The following is a 17,432-nucleotide window of genomic DNA, read 5'->3' as shown; positions in this document are numbered from 1 at the left end:
CTTGAAAAAATCTGATCTAATTTGGGCCCAATAATTTTTGTATATAAAGTTATATACTAATATTTACTAAAATCGCTACAGCTTTTAAAATCTGTAATAAAATTGAAAATCGAAGCTTAAAAGCATTTACATGCCACTAACATAAAAACCTTACGTTAAGTAACTGAACTGAAACGATGTCAAATGTAGTTTATATTTTTCCTAATCGGATATTGCAAAGCTGTGGCAAAAATCAATTTTCAAGTAATTGCATCATGGATTTCGTTTAAATAAAACGTGCAAAAACTTGTTATTTGTCGAGTTTGTTGAAACAGGGATTTAATTTGGTGTAAAATTTGTAGAATGCTTTGAAAGGTACACTTACATAAGTACATAAAGTATATAGGTATATTAAGTCGGCTTTATATGGAACAGGACAACCACTAGCGGAGTATCTTATGCTCAAGCTAGTAAAGGAGGACAGCAAACATCCACAAGGACAGATGGAATCAAGAGTACCTGGGCGGAAATTAACCAAATAGTTAATGTAGAGAAAATGATGGCAATACTTCAAGATATGAAGAAAGAACTACTCCAGGCAAAATCATTTGCAGAAAAAGCAATGGTTTTCATGAAGTATGAAGACATCTACGATGAACCATAAACATCTGAAGATACTCCAGTTTAACATAGCATCACTGAGGCTAAGGATCAGGGAACTTCGAGAGACAGTCATAAGGCATAATCCAGATGTCATATGCCTGTCTGAAACACGATACATGGCGGACTCCCAACTACCAAGGATTACAAACTACGATGGATTCGGAAGAAGAGACGAACCAAACGACAGAGGAGTAGCCATCTATGTTAAAAACAACAAAGAATGGAACCAAGTTTTGATGGAAACATACCAATTCGAAAGTGTTGGAAGTAAAGTAGGTATAGCTAATATCTTTTCAATTTACAGGAAGCAGTCAGAAGATCTAGCCATAGAAGAATTAGACGCCTTACTCAACTCAGCACCAACCGTAGTCGTAGCAGGAGACTTCAACGCCAAACACACAGCATGGGGATGTATGACAGACACAGCACCAGGAACAACCCTACTAAGATACTGTGAAGACAGAGATAGGATGTTATTCGCTCCAGACGAACCAACAAGGATCAGCCCAATAAGAGGACACAACAACTTAACACTGGATCTTTTCATCACCAAAGATGTAATAATAGAAGACGTCAAAACCTACTTCGAATGCAGTTCGGACCACAAACCAGTAATAGGAAGGATGACATCGAGAGTCGACTTACCAAGGATAGAAACAGTAGAAAGATGGAAATGGAAAGATGCTAACTGGCCTAACTACAGAAGACAGCTAAACCAAATGGAAATGAAGAGAGAGTTCCAATCAACAGAAGAAGTAGAGGAAAAAATTGAAGAAATCACAAGAAGAATTCAACGTGCCATGGAAACCAACATTCCAAAATCCATGACGAACAACAGAGGACTGGTCATTCCAACAGAACTACAGGACATCATCAAGGACAGAAACAAGGCCAGAAGAGCATTCCAAAGGACTAGAAGACAGGAATTCAAAGATTACGGAGACATTCTATCTGAAGAAATAAGAGTAAGACTGAGAAGTCCCACTGAAAACCAGTGGCACAACAACATCAGAAGAGCTGAAGAAAACCATGAAAATGTTTGAAAAATGCTGAAGGCAAGAAGAAGAGGAAAACAAAAGATGCCACAAATCATAGACAACGAGGGAACACACTACGACACCCAAGGAAAAGTAGATGCAATATCAAGGAAGATGGCAGCCACACACAGACAAAACCAGGATATGTTGGATGCAAGAACAAGGAGGCAAGTCGAACAAGAATACAACAGGATCAGAAGAAGGAACGAGTTCCAAATAGACGAGGAAGACCATACCAGCCCAAGCGAAGTTGCGAAAATCATCAGGAAGCTGAAAGGAAGCAGAGCATCAGGACAAGAAGGAATCCACAACATCACCCTCAAGGAACTTCCGAAGAAGATCATAGTACAGCTGTACTATATCTTCAAATACTGCCTGGAAAAAGGACATTTTCCGAACAACTGGAAACACGCCAAGATCATACCTCTTCTGAAACCAAGGAAAGATGGAAGAAGACCGGAAAGCTACAGGCCCATATCACTCCTGGAAACGATGGGAAAAATTTTAGAAAAAATCATCTACAAGAGACTGGTAAAGCACACAGAAAGAAGAAGAATCATCCAAGAAGACCAGTTCGGTTTCAGAAAAGGAACAAACTGCGAACTTCAACTAGCAAGGATTATCAGCGACACGAAGATAAAATTCAACAGGAAACAGAAGACAGGATTAGCCATACTGGACATAGAGAAAGCATACGATACGGTTTGGAAGAAGGCACTAATGTTCAAGATAGATAAGGCTAGACTTCCACACTACCTCATCAACATCTGCGACATGTATCTATCCAATAGAACATTCCAAGTTTCAGCTGATCAAAAGATGTCGACGATCCAAGAAATCCAGGAAGGAATGCCTCAGGGCAGCATCTTATTACCCATATTATATAACATTTTTGTTTCAGACCTTCCAACAGATCCAAGGACTTCTACAGCCCTGTATGCAGACGACACAGCAGTGTATGCATCCGGAAAAGACGAAGGAAGAATCATAGATGACATGGAGTACCACCTGGAAAAAATCACGGACTACACCGAAAAATGGAAAATCAAGATCAACGCCGAAAAGACGCAGTTCATCATCTTTAGCCAGGACAAACGACCACCACGGAACGAGATCACAGTAGGAGGCAACAGAATTTAGGAATCAGAGACGGTCAAATACTTAGGAGTCCACCTCGACAGAAGACTCAACTTCCGGGTGCATACACAAAAAACAAAGGTAAAAGCTAATGCAGCTAAAAAACTAATACTTCCTTTCATTTTTAGGTCCAGTTCACTTTCGAAGGCTAAGAAAATTCAGCTCTACCAAGCATATGTTAGGTCGGTGATTCTGTATGCAATACCAGTGTGGAGCTCCATTGCGGAATCACACTGGAAAAAGTTAGAAGCAACTGAGACATCATGCTACCGAATCATCGACGGAGCATCATGGGAGGATAGAGTTACAAACGCGACGATTAGGAACAGATTAGGATACACGCCACTAAGGGAAGTGGCCGAGAACAGAACCAGGTGGTTCTTCAACCAGGCCACGCGAAGACTACGAAAGACCAGGGATATCCTCGAGAAGAACAGGATCCAGAGGATATTTAGATCCACCCACAGACTGATCGACCACCTGATCAGGGTCTAGAAAACCAGGCGTGCAGGGAAGTAGGTACGTTTGCCGATACAAGTACCTACAGAAGCAGACGAGGACACCACCAAGGAAAATCCAGGAGCCGAGAGGAAGAATCAACAAACGCTGGCGGTGCAAGAGCGGTACGCCGAAGAAAGAAGGCAAAAATTTTTTAAGTTTGACATGTAAATATATTTTGTAAGGCAATAAACGTTTTTATTTTATATTTTTATTTTTTATTTTTATTATATTTATATAGAAAACTTTTTTATTTTTAGTTTTAGGTAAAAGGGTATTCTTTATAATAATTTCTGCATGTTCTAAAACCTTAAATACAATGAACACATATTAAAAATATAAATTTAATGTAAGAGTTAACAATATTAAGAATTCATATTTTTACCGCATATACGACTAAAAAAATTTAATATTGAATGATTGTATTCTAGGTTTTTAGAAGTCGTCCTCCGCCAAGCACGTATTCCCATATGTCTCATGTCTTCATCGATGTTGTCAACGAATCTTGTTCTGGGTTTTCCTCTTCTTCTCTGACCAATAGGTCTATCATGTAGTGTTTTTCTAGCTGGTTCAATTTGTTCCAAGCGCCTTACATGCCTTATTAACCTCAGACGTCCTATCTTAATATGTTTTACGATATCTGGTAATCTGGTCTATCTTTATCTATCTATAAAGTTTAAAGTTGTACCGTCTTCTTCACACTCCATTGAGATCTACTGATTCAGGTTTCATGACTTTTTGTTGAAGTTCTCTGAACCAAATGTTAGGACTGGACATATTATTGTTTTGTTTCTTGAAGGTATATCGAGATTACTGATTATTAATACATCATGATTTTGTAACTGTAGAACAAAAGGATAAGTTGATATTTCCTATGAATACAATATAACAAATATTATACCCTGAATCAATACCCTGAGATCAAACATTGAAGACATTTTGTAGATGGGACAAAAATATAACTTAATATATAGAAATAAACTGAGAAGATCAAGAGACCAATCAAGAAAAGGTGTTCGGGTTTAGAACAGAAAAAGGTCGGTTAGGAAATCAAATAGTGCAGTACGAAAATATGCCATCTGTATTATTCTGGTAACTCATAGTCAATATTATTGACTATGCGTTACCAGAAGTAGATTTAATTGACTTGAGTGTCGATCAGAAATATTTGTTTTAAAGTCGTGTCGTAATTTCTACAGGGGAGTGTTTTGTCAATTTATTAAACCGAAAACCTGGAAAGTTGAGTTATTCTCGATGGCCCACGTTGGCGAATCCAACTGAAATCCAATATCAGAATTAAGGGAACTGGCCAAGATTATTGTCACTATTTTTGCTCCTTTATGGTTTCCTATATGAGTTAAAATGCAACTCATCATGTGTAAATGGTGCAAGGCATGTTTTACAAATAATAAAACGTAGTCGATACCTAAAGCAAAATTTGAAAAGTGTTTTGTACACCGGGAAAATCTTCTGTTATGTATGCTGCATGAGTTTGCACTTTGTCGCATTTTTAAAAATTTAGGAAAAATAATGATTCATTTAATATCCGATCCTTTATTATTCCACAAATTAATTTTGACGCAGATAACTGTAATAATCTGATTGATTGGCAAAACAATAAAATAACTTGCCCTCTATTGTTTCAAAGTTTGAAAGCAGAAGATTTGAAAAATATTGTTCCGGCTATCATGAAAAAATTATCGACATCGCTATATTTCCCTGTGACACCCAATCTGTAGGGAGGTTCGTGAAGCTCGTAACTGAAATATCTTGATCCGTTGCTGGGTCACAAAACAGTGACAGTTTTATCAAGGCAAAAATTGACTTGTGCAGATTTTCCAAAATTTAAAGTCAAAAAACTACAAACAATAAATAATCAAAATTCAGAGAAAGGGTAGGAAGTGGATAGAGGAATAAAAATAACAAGATATTTCAATTGGATATCATTTTTATAATAATATCGATATCATTTTTATAATAATACCATATAGGTGCTTGTTACTTAACTTTTCAATTAAAATCATAAGTTGTTATTTTTATTTTTAAATTCTTCAACCCCCGATAGAGGGCAGAAGATGATAATTTTTTAAAAAATCGCAAAAAAAGGTTTGTAATACCAATTGGTAGCTTTTGAGCACTATTCCAAAACTTCGATTTTTCGATCCACCCTAGTTAAATAAATTTATCTTATTATAAAACTTACTAAAGCAAGTTATAATTTAAATTACAATAATATATACGATATTTTCCCACTTTATGAATCCGAGCCATTTCGAGTAAGATACGTTCAGTATTAGAAGTAAATAATAAAATGTACTCACCACAAGCTTTAAGTTAAAGATGATTGACTTACCTAAAATCAAACAGATAAAGTTAAAATAAATAACAAATAAAAATAAAAGAAATTTAACATCTGTAGCAAAATGAAAAACTAGTGGAGGGAAGAACAATGTACAGAAATAGAGACACTAGACCGCAAAAACGATATGTTTAACCTCGGCAACAAGGTAAAGCAGGAAACGGGTTTATATAAACCAAAAAGATCGGCAAATTTAACCGACGCTCAGAGGAATCTAGTAATTGACATTGAATAATTGTCATCCAGAATATTTTTTTTTCTTAAAGGTAATAAACCAACGTTTCACTTGAGCATTTACCGACCGACTAGATTTTAATTTTCAATTAAAAGAAGTAATATGAAAGTTGAACAAAATTGTATTTTTTTGGAAGAATTACTTTCAAATAGAATAATAGTATATAGTATTTTTCAAGCCGGTCGGTGAAGGGAGCATTTCAATGAAATTATACATAATTACTGAAACATTTAAAAAAAGAATTAAACTTGTATAATATTATTTTTTCTATATTACTAGCTAATTCGGAAAGATTAAAACTTATCTTTAAAAATTATGCAAAGAAAAATAAATATGTATTCTTCTTAATATTAAATCTGCTTATAAGGAAAACCTTAAGTGGTCGGTGAAAGGTACATTATATATATATATATATATATATATATATATATATATATATATATATATATATATATATATATATATATATTGATATGATTGGTGTTTATAGAAAATAATTTATAAGTTACACTACTGTATAATATTAGATATGGAGAGTGTTTGGTTATTTTAATAAGTTATATACTAGAGAATTTTATAAAAATATATTTATGTGAGGGCATTTTTAAGAAATTAGCATATAATAATTGTAAAAAGTTGTATTTTAGTAATTATAATGTGGTAGATATATTTAAGTGAGCCATGTGATTAGGCAACCAGATATACATACTCTCGAAGTGACAGTTTAAGTAATGATTACGAATATTAAGTGGGGTTATAATTATAATGTTAGTTTAAAATGTTTAATTTATATATATTTACTGATTTAAGTGTTTATTCTGATCTGAAAAGCCTAAATGTCAACAAAATTATTAATAGAAAAGTATGGAATTCTCTAGATCACCGGAGATGGCCTTGTTTGCGAAATGGTTTGTTCCAGAAAATTCAGACATGTATTTAATAGAACAAATGGAACATGATTTCTTACCAGATGGTTCTGGAACATCCAAAAAGATATAAATACCCGGTGATTTTAATTCAGAAAGTCAGTCAGTCAGTCAGAAAGTTTTAGTAAGAAAGTCCATTCAGTTCAATCAGTTAGGGGTCATTCAGTTAGTAAGAAGAATTCAAATCAGTTATAATTGTTCAATATAGTAAGTTAAATCAAAAGTAAGAAACAGTATAAAGAAAATATTGAAGATTAAAAATTATGTTATGTATAAATGATAATTGGATAATGGAAGAAGTATTAATTGAATATTAAAATTAAATAATATATTTGGTGATTGGATATTGGTATATAGAAAAGAAGAATAAATATAAATGCTGTTTGCTGGTTTGCTTGGTGGTTTATAAATGCTGGTGAAGAAAAATATCTTAAATTGGTGGAAGCTAATAATTGGAAAAAGTAATTTCACAAAAACAAGGATAACCGAGGCTAAGAAGAAGACATTGAGTGGTGATTATAATCTATACAGTGGAAAACAGTTCATTTAGGCATTCAGTGACAGAAAGGTACAAAAATTTGTTAATATAATTTAGTTAGTGTCATAACAATTTCAATTTTGAAGATAGTTTATTTAAATTTTACATTGTCTATAGAATTTAATTAGTTTCATAAGAATTTCAATTTAAAGATAGTTTATTTTAAATTTACATTGGCTAGGTTAGATATATATGTGTTTTTCATTATAGATATAATAAAGATAATTTAAAGAAGTACTTACAAACTAATTCTTTGAGAACCGCGATTAAAACCCTATATTATTAAAAAATACTCATTGCTCATCATTCAAACAAACAATAAATCATAACAATATATATATATATATATATATATATATATATATATATATATATATATATATATATATATATATAAATCTTTTGGATGGGTAAAAATAAGTAAAATAAACATTTATATAGTTTCTTGGTTAGAAAACATTCGTGAATGGACACAGATATCAAATGCAGGACAATTATTCCATATTGCAGAAGATCGAGAAACCTTCGCAATGGTGATCGCCAACGTCAGATAATTCTGATATGGCACGCGAAGAACCTACTGTTCCAATTTTCTGAAACTGTTTTCTTATGGGATGTCTAAGTTCAAGTTAAATATTGTGTGTAACTATATGGGATACCCTTTCAGCTCCTCTTTAATATTTCAACTCTGAAATGTGATTCCAGTAGGTATAAAAACTTTGCTTTAATCCAATTATATGAGTTAAATTACATAAAAAAATTGTTAATTATATGTTGAGAAATAAAATTTTCCCCTGTTAAAATTAAGAAAAAAAATAGACACACTAGTTCGTCGTAAGCACTGCAGTATAGTATACACTTATACGTGCTGCATGACGTAGTAGAGCGTCTGTAAATGTATTAAGAGTAAAAGTGAAAATATTTACATTTCTCAATTTAATTACCTTATGGATTAGATATTACAATCGAATCCATAATATTACTGAGTAATTTTGTTCCAACCTAACTTACGTAAAATTCTTGAAGACAAAGGTCCTATCCACTTTCGGCGTAGAAACTTCCATACTAAATTAACTAAAAATGCTTCTGACAAAAGCCTAAACTTAATGGTACCATTTTGTAGCCACTTTTACTTATGAATCATTGAATTGGTTACGAACAAAACAAAGAAAAAAATATATAATACCATGACAAGAAGTATCCTCACTTATGGGTGTGACAATTGGACAATAAATAAGAAAACCAAAAACAAAATAAGAGCAACAGAGATAGACTTCCTAAGGAGAAGCTGCAGAGTAACAAGAAGAGATAGAATAAATAACATGGAGATTATGAGGAGAATGGGAATGAACTCCGACATAATAGACTACATCGACAGAAGAGCTTAACCTGGTACGGACATGTCAGAAGAGCAGACCAAAATCGGTGGATAAATAGAATAACAGAGTGGAGCCCGATAGGAAGAAGAAAGAGAGGCAGACCCCGAAGATCTTTCAGAGATGAAGTGGACGAAGAAATGAGCAGAAGACACCTACAGAAAGGGGACTGGCTAAACAGGAAAAATTGGAGAAAACGGTTGAGTGAAGGAATACAGTGAAAACTGTGGAAATCCTTGTATATATATATATATATATATATATATATATATATATATATATATGAATTGGTTACTTTAACTAACAAGACCCCAAAAGTAGTAATCATATATCCAAACCGGTTTAATATAGGCTTGTAGTGTAGCAATTGTTTATTTGTAGACAACTTTTAGTTTATTTGTAGATGATAATACATTTTTTACCAAGCAAAACACGTTAATTTTTGTTATTGGGTCTATAGTGAAGCTAAAAATGAAAAACGATTCACAATTTTATCTTTATAATCTTCTCTGTATCTGTGTATCATTTTTTATAGACTATATATGTGTATATCCATCTGTTCAGTCGTGGATTAAAAAAATCGTAATTGCTGGAGAAAAACTGACGACAGATTCTGATTCAGAACTTAACTTTGTTACGTTAAAAACTATTAAAAATTATCAAAATGGAAATATTTACTTCCAGTTTTAAGAAAATTAATAAAACGCTATAACTCACAAACAACGACAGATACGCTTATTTTGACAATGGATTTATGATAATCGTGCAAAAATACGTCTAAAAACATATCTTGTTGACTTCTGGGTTATTTTTAAACTGTTTGGATGTAGATTTAGTCGTGGAACATGCAAAAGTTGTTAAAAATTAGAAATTTTCATTATTTTTCTGCTCATTCAACACTTTGCTTTCAAAAAATAAAAATTTGTACAGAAAAATGATTTTCACACCCATAAAAATTGTCTCCTCTTTAAATTTTAGTATATTTATGTACCTCCGAAGCAAGAACAGAAAATGCATGACCTTGATTTTGTGTAGTCATGGCATAAATCTGTCTCAATCGGGAACGAATTTTTCTTAGTATATCTTGTTGAAAGCAATTTTAAAAATCTCGGAAACCGTATATAATATATGATTCCAAATTATATATCCCCGATATTCAACGTCGAAAGTAGTAACGTGATTGGTAACGTCAATCTCTGACACCTCATACAAAAAACAGCTGACATTTCTTCACGGTATAAAATATACGAGCGCAGAAAGATACTGGTGCAAATGAAACTGGTACTGGTAATGTATGTTAAAATTTTAGAATGAAATTTTAATTCTTCGGTATAAGAGATGGTTCATTTCCACTGCACAGTTAAATGGGATAATATGGCAAATAATACCTGATTTCAAAGCCTATTTTAAGTACTTTTCAAGAATATAATAATATATATCGTTTAATAGTTTTTGTACTATTCAAGAATAGCTTTCTGTTTTTTAACGACTTCATTATTTTTGTAGCAAATGTTTTAATTCTTACTATTTTTTTACTTATACGGATCTTTTTTATTTTGTATTTTCTATTTTCAGGCATACAATAATTAATATTTAGTTAATTTGCAACACCGATTTAAACAACTTCGTCGTTTAATCTAAAAACATAATATAAATGACCTAATTTTCGAGTTAGGGCTGGACATTAATAATCAATATCAAACTTAATGAAGCAAGCGAAAACTTCCATAAAATATCTCTTTATATGATTAAAATGTACACTTAATTTAATAAGAATTGCATACGCTCCAGTTTAGTATATATTTTATTTTCCGAGGTATTCTTTTAAAACTTAGAACAGCTTTCTTAATTGAATTGGAAACGTAGATTTTTACTTGTATAAATTATTCCACGAGTGTTGGGTGTTATTTTGACAAAAGTTGGGTGTACTTTTTATAAACGTTTACAGTTCAGGATTTTCTCATTAACTATGCAAAAATTGCAAAAAAAATCCGATATCCGAAGAAAAATATACCAATCTGAAACTTTGTGTATGAATGCTGTACTATGACAAATTGCCGAAAATGGGGAAAAAGTTTTCCGAAAATAAAAATTTTTTCCTGTATGATACCAATTTTGTAGGTCGCAGGTAATTATTTTTTTATTTTTGTATTACGTATCTAAAATATAAATGCCGTACAAATATGTTTGAACAAAAAGTCCCCCCCCCCCCCCAGCCTACCATAAGTAGTAAGTTTATCTTACCTATGACTCACCTATATTGATATAGTCCAGTCGTGAGAGATTTAACCCCTAAAAATCATACAAACAAGCTGAATTTTGCCAAGAATATTAATTTTGATAGATACAAAAAAAGTTTACCACTTTTACCTCTGGGCTTCCCCCTAAAATCCCCCGTAGGTGGTAAAAACGCAAAAAAATTGATTTACCAAGAATCTGTATGCCGTAGAAAAAAATGTTTCAAATAAAAAATGCAGCTGGGACGATTTTAAACAAAAATAATATTTATTAGCACTTTTTTGTAAAATGAACCGTTCTCTCAGACACAACGCTTGAAGCTACCGTCGATTTTAAATGTCAGTTACGCGCGCGAATCAATGTTCAATAAAATTTGTATCAGCTCGACGGTAAAAATTCGATATCTTTTGATCCATGTGCCCTACCGATTAAAATCAAGATTCGTTTTAAAGGTAAAGAGTGCAGCCTTCGTGTACAAGCCTTTTGATACAAATTTTAATAAACATTGATTTCGCGCGCGTAACTTACATTTAAAATCAACGGTCGTTTCAAGCGTTATTTGTGAGAGTGCGGTTCATTCTACACAAAAAATGCTAATAAACATTTTTGTTTAAAACTATCTCAGCTACATTTTTTATTTAAAACATTTTTTTCTACAGCGTACGGATTCTTGGTAAATCGATTTTTTTGCGTTTTACTACTTACTTACTTGCGTTTGCTACAAGGGGAGTTTTAGGGGGAAGCCCGGGGGTAAAAGTGGAAACTGGAGTAATAAGAATTGACGGCAGAGCTTTTAAAGTTGTTATTACATATTTGTAGTATTGTTTTTTTTGTGATTTATGCTGACTCAAATGAACCATTAAAAAATTTCTCATGGGCTTCTAGTCTATTATGCCAGGAAAAAGGTGACAATGCATAACTATCTTTTGTAATATACACTATTAGTAGAAATTTTGGTGACAGACAAAGCTTTCCAAACGTTTTTGCATTGCAAAATTAATGTTTAATGTTTAATTAAATAAAATCGTTTATTATAATATTTAAATTATTTCACTTTTTACACATTGTATTTTAGCTAGTTACTCTAAACATGTACTGGAGGTATCTGTTCATGAAAAATAATTATTCATTAATTAGACAAATCGGCGTAAAGTAGTAAAAGGCCAAAGGTTTCTACGCCTCAAAAATTTGAAACACTTAAAAAAATGCATTTACTTTTGCAAATGCTGCTTATGATAAAACAGTATTTTTATGATAAACTTTAGAAACTTAGGAAAAGTTCTAAGAAAGATATTTGGACCTATTAACGAACTCGGAGTATGAAGATCCAGGTACAACCATGAACTTTATCAACTATTAAAAAGAAGCACCGATCTCTTACGAAGACCAAAAGATACGCCACGGAAAAGGTGGGAGCATGAAGTTGCAGAAGACGCGCAAAATTTGCTAGACGTGGGATCCTGATAAAGACCGGTGCGGGACCGGTAAGGTTGGAAGCATAGTTTGTAGGAGGCCAAGGTTCGCTTTGGACTGTAGCGCCATTGGAGAGATAGAGAAGAAATTTAATAATACGCATTGTGCGTTAAAAATAATAGCATATCTCGAGATAAAATAATCCGAATGCCAAATTAGCCACCGAACCCTTTGAATCTTGGAATCGTAGAAATCTATGAAGAATATGGAGGTAGTGGCTGCATTTAAAAGAAGAACAATTCAAGTTGCTTTTACCGAAGATACTTAGAAAGTACATGAGACAAAAGGGCAAAATATCGAGGTGAGAGATAAAAATTCCTAGTTGAATACAAAAGTCAGATGAAGGATGTTAATAATATGAGAGATCTGGAACATTAGCGAGAGTGCTTATATAATTTGTTAAAATTAAACCAAAGCTAAATTATAGATTAAGCAAAAAAGAATAGAAAACTGGTTAAAAAAGTGTTAATAAATCTTCATAACAAAAAACAAAATAAAGCAAAAGATAAAGTAGAATCATATAAATATCTATAAGAAAACCTTAACACCAGGTAGGAATAAAGGAATGTATAACGTAGCCAAACATAAAGCAAAGAAAGCAAAAGATTGTAATCAGAATAATGTATCTAAGACAAAAACTATAAAACATTGTTTGTAACGAGTCCGTCACTTCAATAATTCTTTAATCACTTAAAATAAAAATTTTAAATCCATATCCTGATAATAATTTTTTTAATTTTTAAATTGTAAGTTGGTATTAAACAGCGACACCAAGCGGCCATTTTGGCAAACATGCTTAGCTCACTAAAAACGAGTGGCCATCGCACACTTCTGCCCTGACGTTGGTTAAAGACACTTGGGTTTAAAAGTAGTTGGCCAGTGATGGCTTAGAAGTTTTTGAGAATATTAAAGTATTTTTGGGGAAGAAGATGTTGCAGAAAGTTTTGGTTTGTTTTTTTTTGAGTGCCCCGTTTGGTTTGTAGCCACTCTAAGCCGGTAAGTGTATCCAATTATAAATAAAAAAAATATATAAAAACCGTCAGCCATTTTGATGTCTATAATATTGTCATGCTTCCTTTGATAGTCGATATATCTATCTGTAATGTTTCACATCATTTCATTAAAAAATATTCTACGTATTTATAATAAGATAAAATCATATGTCAATTTTCTATTTTACTTTCCGGCCTTAAAAACATATAATTATTTATCTTTAAAACTATCTATTATCTATTAAGAGTATCTATAAAATATTCTATCTCATTCCGTTGTTCTATATTCTAAAATATATGCATAGCATGCTTTTCGTTAAAATTATCTATCTAATCAATCCATTTTACTTAAAATATTGTCAAACCATACGAAGGTCACATTATTTACAAAACCATTAAGGTTTTTTGCTTTTATACTTCATGCTTCATAGGTAACTTTTTATAAAACCTTTCAAGGTTCATAAACCTTGTGTTTTTCCCTACTTTTTTTTATCCATAGTAAGAAAGAACTCTAACACAAATATTCTTTTTAGCCTACTTTAGGAGTCAAGTAGAAGTCAAGGGCAAGAATTCGTTTATTTTGTTTTTTTATGGGATATTTTTTTTAAAAGAAGAAGAGGTTAAGTTATTCCCTAGTCGGAGTTACACATAATCCCAGGTTGATTCTCCTCTGTCATAGCTGCTCCTTCAGAGGTCCAGATCTTTACCGGACAACTTCAGGGAACCAGTCGGAAAGACCTCCCTCATTTAGAGTGTGGAACACTGTTCATTTTTATTAAGTTTTATTTATCAATTTTAATAATCTTTGTCTATTATTTTTTTGTTTAACTTTAAATTCTACTATTTCAAATAATAATAAAGATCAGCCCTTTTTCTAAAATAATACCAAATCATATTTAAGGACTAAGTGTCAACTATAGGTTGAGGTTTTAAATCCTCCCTTTCAACTCTTTTGTACGGTTTTATATGTATACATTTAATCAGAGAGTTCTTTATTGATATTTTAATATTATATTTTTAACCCTTGGACATTTATTCCGTCAGAATATTGTCCTTATTACTTTTTTGGGACATTTACTTGAAAGCCGAAGTACAGAGTTACATCTCTAGTAGGAAAGCAAATTTCCTTTTTAGGTAGTCAATAAATATTTTCTTATATTTTATTATTTGTAAATTCAGAGCATCAGGGATTAATTGTGTATAACCAGGGAATTTTTTAGTATTTAAGTAACTAGGTTAACTGTACATTAAATGGTGGAGGGTAGCATATAAATTATACTGTATATATTTGGCTAGGTATTAAATTTGTGATTATTAAGACTAAATATTAAAATTAATACCTGTTTTTCTTTTTATTTTAGCAATAAGGGTATACAGCCTGACAAGATACTTTGGAAGGTTTATGTTATTACTTTCTTGACGCCCAATCACATCTTAGAGCAACTTCTATAGTATATCAGTTTCACTGAATTTTACTGCGCATGTATATATTATCTGACTGCTTCCGTATATGTATCAGTTTCTACGTTACACGCCGTACTGTTACACCTTGGCAATATCTACTAAACACTCCTGCGCATAAATCGGCCTCTCCTGTGTCTTCTATGTAAATTGGCATTATTTTGGAGGTTTCTGCGTATATGTAGTCTCTAACAAAATAAGTCAGACATCTATGGAGGAAAGTGGGACATCTCTGTAGCACTTCTCCGTTATTCGAGGGACTTTCTCCATTGATCAGTGGGATATCCATGTAGATATTCTGCCTAGATTATTCCACTCATTTTTTTTTTGATAGGGGAATATTAAAAAATCTTATTTAGATCCAGTCTTTGTTTATAATTAGATTCAGATGCCATATATTTAATGCATGGCACGACACGTTTCTACATTTATGATTTTAAAAAATGGTGTAAAAACCAAAATTTTGAAGCTCTGTAACTCAAAAACAATTAATTTTTGAGTCTTAGATCAATGAGAACTTGAAAACTTACCAGCATGACCAAAGCTATCTCTGTGTAAAGTTTAAAACAATTTAACGGTATCCACTTTTACATAAGATAACTGCCGGCATACTTTCAAAGTAACATACATGATGTTAAATATAGGCTGATGCTGTGGTGTTACTAGGAGATACTGAAAGAAAATTAAAGCACATATTGGAATACAGTTCTATTAAAGACAAAAATTTAAATATTAGTAGGGTAAATATACATTGTGTACCTATAATATACATTAATAGGAAGAATAATTAAATCAATAGAACGAATATAGATTAAACATGGACACTGATGTATATCAATACCCTCAGCTACCGCCAAATATTCAGCAAAATAACATTTATGTAGTTTTAATCTCCGGCTGGTAAAGTTTTTATTATTATTTTTTTGTTTAATATTTATTTCGAATATATCAGTGATCTCAGTAATCGAGATATAATAATTCATTAAAAAAGAATTTTATTTAAATTTCTAAAAACACGGTTCCAGATATTTAGACCAATTCAAACCCTCGGGAGAGTCGTTAAAAGGCAAAAAATCTTGATTTACAACTTTTAAAAAAATGTCGCGAGTCTAAACTGGGACACATTAATATAAAAGTAAGTGTATGTTTAGATTATATTAGATTATATCGATATGCTATAAATTAAATACAAACAAATTAAAATTTTGTTATATCGTAATTACAAGTATATGATAAAAATAAAAAAAAAACATCAAGATCACAAGTTGTTTAACCCTTTGAGGTCGGAATTAATTTTTTTAAGAAAAACAAACGTTTAATGATTTTTTTAAATTTTTTAGTGTTCTTTGAACTTACAAAAACACATTTTAATCTTTTCAGGATAACTGATATCACTACAGGATATGGTTACCAGTTGTAACCACTAGGCACTAAACCCAAAAAGAAAAAAAAAAGTGCATTCCTCACAGGTTGTTGCAATAAAATTATTAATACTACCCCTTCTTTGTATAACGTACAAATTAGTTTGTAAAACAATGTGTTTAATGAGCTCCTCAGGAAATAAGTGTAGGAACATATCTGTAGGACTTTCAATGGTCTAGGGTACATTTGGTCCAGTTTCTTCCCGAACCTCATTGATTTAATTCACGCGTGAAACGTCAAGTGCCCATTTTATGATCTCTTTTTGGAGTCTACTTTAACTTTGAGTCAGATGCAAATCGTCATCACTTTCCTCATCTTTGTTTTGCTGAGGAACAATATTTTCTGTGTCCAGATTACTGTTTTCTAAAACTTCCAGCTCATCGTTTATCACATTCTCCAAATCTGAAGTCACTGATTTAGCATCACTTGGCATTTTATCTAATAATATCTGAAAGTGGAGTGGATTCTTATTTTCTAAGTCTATTACGGACCAGTGTGTCTTTGATTCTAGAAAAAAAAAATAACTCCAAGTGCCTAGTGGTTACCAACCAAAACCGGCGATAAAACGTACCGGTAAAAGTCACGTCAGATACACTTTCTATTCTGTTTATGTTACTATTACATTATCTAAACAATATACTACCCACCTGACATTTTTGAGACACTTTTTACAAGATAAACCACTCGAAATAAATAAATACACAAAGCAAGACAACGAATATGTCACTGTCAATGTACGATTCATATAAATATGACGATATTAACTTTTTTACCCGGGATATGTATAAATCGCTACTAAAATACAATTGTAAGGTACATAGGCAAGCAATTATATAGAACAGATTTAGTGAGAAACCAGCAGGCACATAAAGAAAAATTATTCAATATATAGTTAGTAGCGGTAACCACTGGTCCTCAAGGGGTTAAGTAATTTATTTTTTGTAATCTATATTTTTGAGAACCTGACATTTAAAATTTCTCTTTTGTCACACTGATTTTATTTTCCAGTATGAGTGAAAACTTATGAATTTGGTTTCTATGGAAATTTATGACACATATATGACTGTTTCTCTTTATCTAGGTTAGGGTTTTATGGAT

The 17,432-nt window shown here is 32.0% G+C and overlaps 1 long non-coding RNA gene across 1 annotated transcript in view; it reads right to left on the bottom strand.

Moving 5' to 3' along the window:
• LOC140433463 (uncharacterized) overlaps positions 1 to 17,066 on the bottom strand; it is a 58,707-nt gene extending 41,641 nt beyond the window's left edge. The window contains exons 1-2 of the long non-coding RNA XR_011949975.1: positions 16,982 to 17,066; positions 15,443 to 15,584 (exon numbers count right to left, since the gene is read on the bottom strand). This is a non-coding gene — a long non-coding RNA (uncharacterized lncRNA). The remainder of the gene's footprint in view (positions 1 to 15,442; positions 15,585 to 16,981) is intronic.
• Positions 17,067 to 17,432: the final 366 nt, after the last annotated feature.

This window comes from Diabrotica undecimpunctata, chromosome 2, assembly GCF_040954645.1.
Source record: "Diabrotica undecimpunctata isolate CICGRU chromosome 2, icDiaUnde3, whole genome shotgun sequence".
Lineage (NCBI taxonomy): Eukaryota > Metazoa > Arthropoda > Insecta > Coleoptera > Chrysomelidae > Diabrotica > Diabrotica undecimpunctata.
Note: the sequence above shows the minus strand (reverse complement) of the source record. Positions and strands in the feature narration are given on the sequence as shown.